This window comes from Helianthus annuus, chromosome 9, assembly GCF_002127325.2.
Source record: "Helianthus annuus cultivar XRQ/B chromosome 9, HanXRQr2.0-SUNRISE, whole genome shotgun sequence".
In the NCBI taxonomy this organism is placed as follows: Eukaryota; Viridiplantae; Streptophyta; class Magnoliopsida; order Asterales; family Asteraceae; genus Helianthus; species Helianthus annuus.
Window position 1 is genome coordinate 59,747,380 of NC_035441.2, and position 13,297 is coordinate 59,760,676.

The following is a 13,297-nucleotide window of genomic DNA, read 5'->3' on the forward strand; positions in this document are numbered from 1 at the left end:
ATCCTTTGAAGAAAATCAACACAGTCAGCATGCCGCTCGAGCGTCTTCATATGGACCTCTTTGGACCTATGAAGCACAAGACAATGTTCGGTGATGCATATTGTCTAGTAGTTACTGATGACTACTCTAGATTTTCTTGGGTATCCTTCATGGCACACAAGAGTGAAACTCCTGGCATCCTCAAGGACCTTCTCACTATGTTGGAAAATCTCTATACGTTGAAAGTGAAAAGGATCCGAAGCAACAATGGAACAGAATTCAAGAATCAAGTTATGGATGAGTTTTGTACTTCTAAAGGCATTCTTCATGAGTACAGTTCTCGTTATACTCCACAACAAAACGGTGTCGCGGAGAGGAAGAATCGAACAATTATAGAAACTGCGAGAACAATGTTAGTTGAGTCGGAACTCCCTATTCAATTCTGGGGGGAGGTTGTGTCGACTGCGTGCTACACATTAAACAGAGTTCTTACAGTAAAGAGACATGGCAAAACTTGTTTCGAACTCCTTCAGAAAAGGAAACCGGATCTTTCTTACCTAGAACCCTTTGGTGGTCCTTGTACCATGATTGAACCAGATGGCAAATTTGGTGCTAAAGCTATCGAGGGCTACTTTCTTGGATACCAAACTCCAAACTTTTGTGTCTGGAATCTATCTACCAAAAAGGTAGAGCTATGGAGTGAGGTGAGGGTTCAAAGGTATACGAGTCCTGATAGGGCTCCGGGTGATCGGTGGATGTTCGATTATGATGGTCTGTTTGACTCCTTCAATCTGCCAACCTTTGACGAAGAATCAGCAGCGGCCAGAATGTTGTTGGAAAGTGACAACGCTGCTGTCTCGCCTTTGGTTAGACCTATTGTTGTTGACCCTCAAGGTTCTTCGTCTATCAACAATATGGCTCAAAATGAGGTTTATGAAGATGCTGCTGACTATAATGAGTCCTCTGAAGATGATGAATATCATGATGCAGCTGAAGGATCTTCTGCTCCAGTTGCTCCTGTTCAAGGTGCCTCTGTTGATACACCTCACGTGCAGAATGTGGATACTGCTAAAGGGAATGCATCCACCTCTACACACATCCCTGGTGTGGAGTTGGTTGTTGATCTTAATTTTAACAATTTGGGTATCAATGCTCGTGTACCAGATAATCCTGAAATGAGGATTCATGATACCCATCCCCAGCAGAACATAATAGGAGATGTCCATCGCGGTGTGCAGACGCGTAATCAGCTGAGAAACAACCGGAATGCTGGTTTGTATTCAGCTATAAGAGAATCTGGTCAGCAGAATGACTGGTCCTTCGCGTGTTACGTGTCACAAGAAGAACCAAAATCGTGGAAAGAAGCTATGAAAGACAGCTCATGGGTTGAAGCTATGCAGGAAGAATTGGTGCAATTTCAAAAGCTTGGTGTTTGGAAGCTTGTCGAGAAGCCTGAGAACTACAAGAAGATTGGTACTCGATGGGTTTTCAAATGCAAGAAGGATGACCGCGGAGTTGTTATCCGGAACAAAGCGCGTTTAGTCGTTCAGGGTTTTCGTCAGATTGAAGGCATCGACTACAACGAAGTATATGCACCAGTGGCACGTCTCGAAGCAATTCGAATTTTTCTAGCCTATGCATCCTTCAAAGGATTCAAGGTTTATCAGATGGACGTGAAGAGTGCATTTTTACATGGTGTGGTAGAAGAAGAGGTATATGTCGAACAGCCTCCAGGTTTTGAAGATCCTATCCATCCCGATCGGGTTTGGTTGCTTAACAAAGCTCTCTATGGTCTTCATCAAGCACCGCGAGCTTGGTACGCAACCTTATCAAACTATCTGCTGGAGAACGGTTTTCGACGGGGTCTTATCGACTGTACTCTCTTCATCAAAGAACAAGATGGAGATCTTCTTCTGGTACAGGTATACGTTGACGATATTATTTTTGGTTCTACTAATGATGTTTTGTGCAGGAATTTCGAGCGCATAATGCAGGATAAATTCGAGATGAGTGCTATGGGGGAAATGAACTTTTTCTTGGGCCTACAAGTGCAACAAACTGAGTTTGGGATATTCATCCATCAGACTAAGTATGTTGGTGACATCTTGAACCGGTTTCAGATGTCTGATGCAACGCCCATTGGTACCCCATTGGCAGTAAATCACGGAATTACTCCAGATTTGAAGGGAGAAGCTGTTAGCCCTTCATATTACCGCGCTATGATCGGATCTCTTATGTACCTCACAGCATCAAGACCAGACATAATGTACCCAACGTGCCTGCTTGCCAGATATCAAGTCAATCCAAAGGACTCTCATCTTGCAGCTGTAAAAAGGATTTTTCGTTATTTGAAGGCTTATCCAGACACCGGTCTGTGGTACCCTAGGGATAATAACTTTGAATTGGTCGCATTCAGTGATTCTGATTTTGGCGGATGTAAGATCGACGGCAAATCCACATCGGCTGGATGTCAGTTTTTAGGAACTCGCCTAGTCACATGGCAATGCAAGAAGCAGACGTGTGTCGCAACATCAACATGCGAAGCTGAATACATTGCCGCCTCAAGTTGTTGCTCCCAAGTTCTGTGGATCCAACAACAATTGCGGGACTACGGTTTTGAATTCCTAACTACACCTATTTACGTTGATAATTCTGCTGCATTACAGATCACTAGAAATCCTGTGCAGCATTCAAAGACCAAACACATCGAAATCAAATATCACTTCATACGTGATTGCTTTGAGAAAAGATTAATCGATGTTGTTAAGGTCCACACCGATGACCAACGTGCCGACTTATTTACCAAAGCGTTTGACAAATCAAGATTTGACTTTTTATTATTGGTAAACGGCATTAAGGTCAACCAAGAGTAAAACCAACATCGGAAAATCATTTTTGTAAATATCTTTGTGTTTTTAAATTTGTCTTAGTTTATTGATTTTAGGGGGAGTAAATTCAAAAATATGAAAATCCAAAAACATTGAAAAATTTCAAAAACACAAAAACAATAGAAAATCAAAAATGAGTTTCCTGGCGAGCAAAAGAGAAAATGATAGTACATCAGTGGTCTATCCAAACCTCTTTAAACCTTAAATGAAAAACGATAAGCAGCTCTATACAAGATGTATCGGTAGGCTCACAATCATTTTAAAGTGTGCAGGGTGATATAAATCTTAAACCGACTGAAGACCAGGTGGGAACCATTCATTGGCATATGGTCTTAGTACCGAAATTTCGTTTGATAGATTGCCGAGGTTCTGAGATATTCGGTCTTTATGCTGCTTATCATCTGGGTATCATGGTTGCTTCTATAAATAGACTAAGTCTAAGTTCTTCCATGATACTATACATACGTGTACATAATACATACTGCATTCGACCTCAATAAGTGATAAACAATCACATGTCCAAATCAAAATAAGTGATAAAATATCACATTTATCCGGGAGTCAAGTTCGTCTCTCTGCTGTACGGAAGTACTGACCTGTTCACGGACTTGCTCCTGTGCCCTCATGCATATGAAAATCAAGTTCCTCATCAATAAGTGATTATATCACATAGGGCTTGTTTTCAAATCAAAATAAGTGAGAATCTCACATCATATACGGTCAAACAGATGATAATCAGTATACTCACCGGTAAGATGAACCCTCGTGCATACCTTGATACGGGAATGTGTCGTGATGTGGATGAACACCGGTCGGTAAGTATAAATCATACCTTAATGTATCTCCTAAACATGATTACATATGATAAGTTGAGCTTAAGTGGACAACAATACCGATAATTGTTATAGGATGCTTATCTTAATGTTAACTAACTGAATAACAAGAGTGTTTTGGCATGACCGTACACTGATATGATTCTCTTACCCTCGAAACTCGCAAAAAGAATGTCTGTATATATTTATTTACTGCTTTCAGTCTTTACATTTGAAAAACTCAAAAATACCAAAAAGATTTTATTTCTTCTTTATTTTCGATCGTACGATGTTGGAACTCGAGTCTTCGTTGCCTGAAACCTGAACGAAAACCGAATTGACTAAATCTTCATAAATGGTCGAAATTTGTAAGTTTTTGAAAGTAAAGGTTGAAATTGTTGAATTTATTAAACTTTCAAACTGTCGGACGGTGTTTGATTGTGACATGGTCATCCGTGTGTCATTTGTTTATGATTAACTATATTCCAAGCAGTTGTTCTCATTACGCGTTTAGATTTCTTGCATGTGCAGATTCTAAAGGCTAGGAGAACATGGTTGATGACAAAGCTTTGGAATGAAGACACGACATGAAGGCACTCAGAAGATGAAGATGATCGAGTTGCCGCTGACCATCGTCAACACCACAAGGATCTCACTTCATAAAGATAAAGTATTTCGCGAGCATAACTCAAGGGGGAGCTTATGTTAAGGGGGAGTTTGTTAACACACTTCCTACATGATACGGGTAGTTTGTTGATACACTCTCTACTTTCAAGACGTGAAGACTTTGAAGATCCTCCGACATTGAAGACTTGAAAGGACATCAGAGTCTTGAAGACTTGAAGACCAAAGACCATCGAAGTTCTAGACGAGTCTACAACTAAAGAAGATAAAGACAAAGCTACAGCCAAGGGGGAGTTTGTTGGTGCACTTGTGTCTGTACTTTGTCTGTAATCGGTCACGATGTAAACGATGTCCTTGTCAGTCCTGTAAGTTGACCAAGTCAACCGTCCTCCTGGTTTGACTCAGTCAACAGTTAGAATATGTTTGATGACTTGTCTGTCTCGAAGGATAAGAGATCGAAGGATGATGTGGATCCTTCGATCTCCACGAAAGATGTGCTTCTCGAAAGATAGTCTTTCGAGGTCCTTGTGATCCTTTGAAAGCTTTGTTTTCGATAGATGATCCTTCGGACCATCTATCGGATCCTTCGGACCAGACATCATGGGCTGGGTATATAAATACCCATGCAGTGTGTTGTGAAAGATAGACACTGAGATAGAAGCACACCCGAGAGATTGAGAGTTCTTGAGAGCTTTCTGTCCGAAACTCACACACACACTTTGAGAGTTTGCAAGTTAGATTTGTAAACATTGTGCTTGTAACCGAAACCTTCATACGTATTAATACAGTGGTGTTAATCGGTGAACTTTGTGTGTTTGTTTTTATACTTGCTTCATCCCGGTTTGCTTGCTAGCTTGGATTCCGCACTCGCTAGTAGGTTTGTATAACAAGGTTTAGGTTCGTCATCCTCCGAAGAGGGACCTACACTGTTGCGAAATGGTTTAGAAATAAGTGATTTTCGTTTATCGAAACATTGTGTGTTTTTGCAAAACTTGCATGTCTTTCCACCCACAAAAACATTTATAAAAATGTAAAACGATAAAAGTGGGGGTTATGAACTCACCTTGATATTCCTGTGCAAAGCAAGCTTAGCGTTATTCCGTAGTGCTGTTCCAAGAACGTTGAATTAGCTAGCGTGAAACTATGACATTCCTACGAAATAAACCAGTGTAGCTAAACCACGTGTCCGAGCTCTACCGAATCATTAACCAACAATTATAGGGAAGTGTTATCTTGGGTTTTGAAATAACTAATCTATGGTTATTTGATCCCATTTAATCAGGATAGATACTAAGTCTCAGAAACGACTTAGTTTCCAAATGGTTTAGGATATATATATATATATGTAGTGGTGTTAGCCGTCGCGATTAGAAGGCGTAAATGAAATAGTAGTACGACTCTTTGTAGCTTTCGTAAGACGGAAATAAACAAATACATATATATAGATGTATATATATGTATATATAGGCGTAAATGAAATAGTAGTAGGGGAGGGTTATCTTGAGAACGCTAAATATTGCGAGAACCGTGAGAACGAATGAAAAACCAATCAAAACCGAATTTTTTAAATACAAACCTCATTCTAATTAAAATACAACATCAAAAAAGAATTCACAACATCAAATAATTCATTTCTCCTCTCAAAATCACTCTTATTAGATTTTTTACACATGTGTAAATACAACAAATTTACACACGTGTAAATGACAAACTTACACATGTGTAAATTTTCGTTATTTACGAATTCACATAAATTTAAACGTGTAAATTTAATTTCTAACATTGTATTCGAATAATAATGATAAGTGTAAAATAAATTTTGAATTTTAATTGTTTTTGACCTTGTTCTCGTGGTTTTTTCATTCGTTCTCACGGTTCTGGTGATATTTAGTGTTCTCATTTAAACCCTTTCCTATGTATATATATATATACATATATATACATATATATATATATGTATATATATATTCAAAAACCTGACGTTTGAAATGAATTTAAACAGCTATATTCATTTGATAAGAATACTCGGATTCTAGACGATTGAAATAAATATAAATAAATATATTTATTTTATATGACTTACGAAGACTAAACGTTGGAAATATACATTCTGAATTCTGTGGTTTAAAATAAATATGAATATTATATTCTTCTTATAAAGATACTCGGAATTCACGTCATTCGGAATTGTTATAAACATTATATTTCTTTTTATAAAGGTATTCGAAGCTATTCAAATCATTGTTTCAAAATAAATATAAATAATTATACTTATTTTAAAAAATTACACGAGTTAACGCTGTTTGAAATAAATATAAACAATTATATTTATTTTATAAATTATTTCCGAATTTTGGGCGTTGAAATAAATATAGACAATTATATTTATTAAAGTTTTTGAGTTTTAAAACGACATTTAGAATAAATATAAACGATTATATTTGTTATAAATCCGGCTTATATATTATAAAACGCCGCTAAGATAAATACACTTTTATATCTATTTTTATAAGAAAACTTGAGTTTCGATTGCTGTCGTTTTTAAGATATAATCACGTGTCTTGTTTCGGGTCTTCTTTAGGAAAAACGGAAAGAGTTTACTCTGTTTTTGGAATAACCCAACAACTCAAGTCGTCGTCTTATTTCAAAACTCAACAATTCAATAAACCATATATATAATTTTCATCTAATACGTTGACAATGTAACAACTTGTCAAAAACACGAGAACAAGTTTAGGAGGTCCGATTAGTGATGCACACCGTTGATTCGCTGTGAAACATCCACCGCTGCCGTCGTATATGGCGGCGCCACCGCTGTGGTTCGCCAAACTTGTTGCTGCCTCCGCCGTTGTACCGTCGCCGGTTCCGCTGGCCTTGCTGGCCGAAGTCCGGTGGTTGATGTTGCCGTAGACAGATGAGAGGGAGAGAGGGAGCTTAGTGGGTGTGCGTGTGAGGATTTTGGGAGAATGAGGGGTGGAGGAGATAAAAAGACTTATATAGTTAGGGTTAGAAGTGGGTTGGGCCCTAGGTCCACGAGCTCGCTTCTCGTGTTTTGCGCAGCCCGATAATTTTTTGAAGCCCGTTTCTACTCCCATTTGTCGTAAAATGTCGTATAATAAAGTTTTAGAGTCGAAACGCTAAAAATTACATCAGAAATTGATGTTTAACGCGTTCGTTCGTCGGTTGCGTTAAAATCGCATAAAATGCTTTGTTTGTCGTTTTTAATCTGTTTTTCAATTCGATTTTGTCCGTGGATATGAAAATTTGAAAACGAAGCTAAATATATCATAATATATTAATATCGAGACATAACTCGAGTCCGGTGCTTCTGTTTCGTTGTTGATTGTCGGTGCGTTATTGTTTCCGTGTTTTTTCGTTCTCGTATGCGTTTTGTGTCATTCGAAAGTGTGATAATGTAGGTCCGTGTTTCGGGATCAAAACCGTGATTCTCATGCTCATGTTCAAAGACGGAAGAGATAAGAGAGGATAAACAAACAAACTTTGTATTAATCCGGTAGTAAACATTACAAGTCGGCCCGATTACATGATAACCGAACTAATACCAAAGAAGTATACATCCAGGGAGAAATCAAGTGGTGATTTCTCCCGGTGAGGTACCAAACCTCCTCTCACTCTCTTGCACACACTTGTGCTCTCACTCTTGTGTTGCAAATGACAAAGTGTTGGTATTTATACCAAACACAGGTTGTATGGTCGAAGGATCAAACTGACTGGTCGATAGATCATCTGTCGACTATCCAGCTTTCGAAAGATACACATATACCTCGAAGGATGACATATCCTTCGAGGTCCATCGTCAACCTTCGATGGATATCTTTCGAGCTCCTCGAAGGATACACAATCCTTCGATGCCTTATCCTTCGACACCAACATCAAACAACCATAATTTGTTTAGCAACCACACACACGGTCAAACGAATAACCCTCTCGTTTGACCACTTCAAACGAGCGGGTCTATACACGTTCGATAGACCGTGTCACTAACTATTACAAATTCAGCGTAAAGTAAAACTAATCTATTCGACAAGCATCGGACACAAAATCTGCATCAACAAATTCCCCCTTGTCCGTTGCTGTCGAAAGCTGAAAATGCAACTGCAATCGATCTTCAGTCAAGTATTCAGCTTCTCTGTGTTAACAAATTCCCCCTTGACCGATGAACCAGGTAAGTAGTATCTTGATGCTCCTTGTATAATATTTCCCCCTCAAAGTACGCGTATCCATGTTGAGTGTTGTGCAATTTCCTCAAAAGGCTCAATTGACCGATCTTCCGCTGATCTTCCAATACTCCAACCGGCATTTGATAAGGGTTCCATTCTTTAAAAAAACTGCATCAAGTCTTGATCTTCAAGCATACTACATTGATAGAGATTTCTGGTGAACTGTCTTCTGTAAACCGTCTTTGTGGAATCGACCAAGTAATGCACTTTAATCTTCAGCATCAACACTCAGGAAAGTCAGCTAGACCAAGTGTATCCCTTGCAAGCTCAACCAAACGGCACGCTTAGTTGAACTACATCCAGATCTCATTGTCTCGCCTTTGTGAAGTTGACCACGTAATGCACTACAGATCTTCAGCATCAGTACCCAGGAAGTCAGCTTGACCAAGTACATCGTTTGCAAACTCAACGAATTGAGTTACCCCCAGATCCCTGTAAAATCCCAAAGAAACATCAAACCCAAAACCGAATCCTACAGGTCTTCAGCCTTGAACTATCAACTTCCATAAAGATTCCCCAGGTCTTCAGTAAACAGCGTTTTGAAACAACTGTAGACTTTAGATACCTGTATGTTTCCGTGCAAAACCCTTCACGCTGGCTGGAGAATTAATTAAAATCCTCAAATATGTGTCTGTGCAAAACATTCCACGCAGAACCGATTGTACCACCAGAAAATCACAAACTCTACCACCTGAGATTGCGTTTAGAAATTTACCGAAGAAATTCAACATATGAAATTTTTTATCCCCCCATTTCTTTGGTAAAATCTCTAAACCTTAACAGATTCTTTCCACTTCAAAGAAACTGTCGTCAAATGTTCACCAATTCCCTCCACTGAGCGGAACTGTCATCAATCTTCATTGAATGTTCTCGGTTCCGAAAATTCACGAAAACGACTTTCTTCTTTGCATATTCTAGTTGAATAAGAGCGTCCCCTAGTACCCCGTAGGATCTGACTTGTATCCCCCCAAAAAATTTGTGGACTCGTTAGGACCGGTATTGACGTTCTAGGTTCATACGTTCGTCTTCAAATGCGAGAATATGACAATAAACAAAATGCTTTCGAACATTTCCGAATAACCGGTAACAATCATAAATATTGACGTGCGGAAGCGAACATACCGTGTTGTTTTTGGCCCATAATAGTCGTGTTACCATTTTTGCCATTTGCATCGGTAACCGTGACTACCCCACATTTTTCAAAAATCAAGTTTTCATCATCTCTTGTTTTCATCATGCTGCATCACCCCGCGCGCTCCCGAATTCGTACGAATTTGGCGTTGACATTTAGAAGCGCGGTACAAATCAAAACTTCACGAACACCCGACCAGACTTTGCAAACCAAGTAAAATTCTTGGCCCAAATAATACATTCTAATTAAAAATACACCACCTTTTCATACCTGGAAATCTAGTCTAATACGGAGGCCCACACCAAACAAGTTCACAAAAATAAATTTTCACTTCACTTTTGTGTGGCCCAGTACGTGAAATGTAGAGCCCAACATGCTTCTTGGACTTTCGTGGCCCTAACTCATTGTAAGGCCCAACATCTCTTGTCAAAAAAAAAATACCCACTACACCAAAAGATAAGGCAAAACCCCAAACAAAATAGTGCAGACACCTACTTCTCTCTCCTCTGCGATACCCAAGGAGGCAGCCACCAACTTCATTTTAGTCAACAACCATAATTTTAAAAGCATCACCAGCCGCCACATATCATTGTCTTCCTCCTTGCACAGCCGCCATTCACAGCCGGTGATATCATTCGAGCACATGGATCTTTCGATACATAAACAACTGGTAAACATCATCTTCATGTCTGATCCTTTGAGGTAGAACTGTGTATCCTTCGAGGTAAGACAAGGATGACCCTTCGGAACAGATAGTTGATCTTTCGATACGCAACAACCTCATCTTTCGAAGTTGTTGCAGTGACCTATCGAAATCTGACTGGTCTATCGAAGTGGTTGTAGGTAAAGATGATCTTTCAAGGTTGTTGGTGAGTAAAATTGATCTATCGAAGTACACAGTGACCTTTCGAATTTGTTGAGAAGTAAAGTTGATCTTTCGAGACAAAGCTAAGAGGTGAAGGAATCTTTCGACAGTGATCTTTCGAATTGTAGGGGGATCTGTCCCTTCGAAAACTGTTTGATGACCCTTCGAAGCCAAAGATGATCTTTCGAAATTTAAGATGGCCTTTCGAAACAGTAATCTAATCTTTCAAGGATTTGGATCTGATCCTTCGACAAGATAAATGATCCTTCGAAGTTCTTCACATCTTTCAAATTATGAAGATGTGAAGAACATCAAGAACACAGAAACCTGGGTAAATCTGCAGATTCGATGAAAACACTCGTACACAATTTTTGATGAAGAAAACTTGAGTATTTTAGAGAAAAACATAAAACCCAACACTCATTTTAGCACAGATCTGAATATTCGGGTCCAGATCTGAGTTTTTCTCATTTTCACCATTTTTACATCTTGAAAAAAAAACGCACAAAAATCACAGATCTAGAGCACATGTGACTTAGTAAACGGTTAGTTTTACTAAATCGGGCACCATGGCTCTGATACCAATTGTAGGTCCGTGTTTCGGGATCAAAACCGTGATTCTCATGTTCATGTTCAAAGACGGAAGAGATAAGAGAGGATAAACAAACAAACTTTGTATTAATCCGATAGTAAACATTACAAGTCGGCCCGATTACATGATAACCGAACTAATACCAAAGAAGTATACATCCAGGGAGAAATCAAGTGGTGATTTCTCCCGGTGAGGTACCAAACCTCCTCTCACTCTCTTGCACACACTTGTGCTCTCACTCTTGTGTTGCAAATGACAAAGTGTTGGTATTTATACCAAACACAGGTTGTATGGTCGAAGGATCAAACTGACTGGTCGATAGATCATCTGTCGACTATCCAGCTTTCGAAAGATACACATATACCTCGAAGGATGACATATCCTTCGAGGTCCATCGTCAACCTTCGATGGATATCTTTCGAGCTCATCGAAGGATACACAATCCTTCGATGCCTTATCCTTCGACACCAACATCAAACAACCATAATTTGTTTAGCAACCACACACACGGTCAAACGAATAACCCTCTCGTTTGACCACTTCAAACGAGCGGGTCTATACACGTTCGATAGACCGTGTCACTAACTATTACAAATTCAGCGTAAAGTAAAACTAATCTATTCGACAAGCATCGGACACAAAATCTGCATCAACAGATAATTTCACAAACGAAATCCATATGTTTAAATCATACGTATAAAATTCGTATTTGTCGGCGTTGTCGGTATTTTGTATGGTGTCAGTTCGTTGTCGTTTAAAGTTCAGCAAATTTCCGAAAATCATCATATGCACACTATAAAGTTAGATAAGCGTTCCTAGGCATTCCACGAGCCTAATTAAGTTAATGCATGCGTTAAGAACTATTTATTATTGCCTTAAGTGTTTGCTAATCGTGTAATTACAAGCCGTTAATCACCGGTTGTCACGTTCTCCCCCTGTTATAGATATTTCGTCCTCGAAATTTAGACAATGTTATCTTCTCAGAGTTGTGTCGTTTTGCAGGTAAGTCCGAATAATACCAAAGTGAATGAGCGCGTAATCGAATCAAGACTTATTCAGATTACGTGAGTGTAAAGACATTTTGCATCAATAAGAAACCAACGGTTCAGTCGAGTTTGTTCCAGAAATCAATATCAAGTGAATGAAGTGTAGTGATACTATCACCAATGTGACTAAATTTACGGGGGTCAATCAAAAGAGGAATTGTTACCAATAGAATTCCAAATGAACGTTCACAATATGCAATCAATTTTTGAAACAATAGAATTCACTACCGACGGAAACTTACGTTGGTTGTTGTATAAATGAAACTCCGAATCAACAAATTCATTTGTAATAGAGACATGAAAGTGATTCATCAACTATCGAACCAATAAATGAATAAAATCAACGTGTTGACATTATTGAGTTGCAAGGATACACCGAAAAAAAATACAACCAAACCTGGCATATCATCAGCTTAATACATAGTTGTATTAAGGCTATTTAAATGATTAGTTAAACAAGGAGCATAAACAGTTTTGCATGAAACGATCGATCATGATTAGCCCAAGCTACAAGTTCATGCTGATGCCATAAGGTGTCGTAGTGAATAAAATGATTCAATAATAGCGTTGATTGAACAAGCATCACATGTGTTTTGCATGCAACTCTCGATCGTGATTAGCCCAAGCTACAAGTTTGTACCGCCACCAAAGTTGTCGTAGTGATTGAAATAATTCAATAATAGTGGTGATCAAACAAGTTCACAGTGTTTGAAATTAGATGAAAGGTTCAACGAAGTAAATCTGAATGTTTGTTTCAAACAAGTCTCATAGGATTTTCGATCAAAGATGAAGGAGCAATGAATATCGCAAAATTTTAGATCGATGATGAATGAACCATTAGGAGGAACACCGGAATATATAGCTTGAAATTTGCGTACCATTATCTTAACACATGTTTGTATTAAGACTGCTTTTGTATGACAAACCAACAAAGCGGATTTAATATGAATGAATGAATAAATAAATAAATAAATCCTGTAACACTCATTGCAAATAAAACACTTATATAAAAATTGAACTACTTATCTTTACATTTAATAAGGATTTTCCATTAGAAGATTAGTAGTGAAGTAGTTAAACAAGTTATAACATTCGAAACGACTACATGATACATAAGT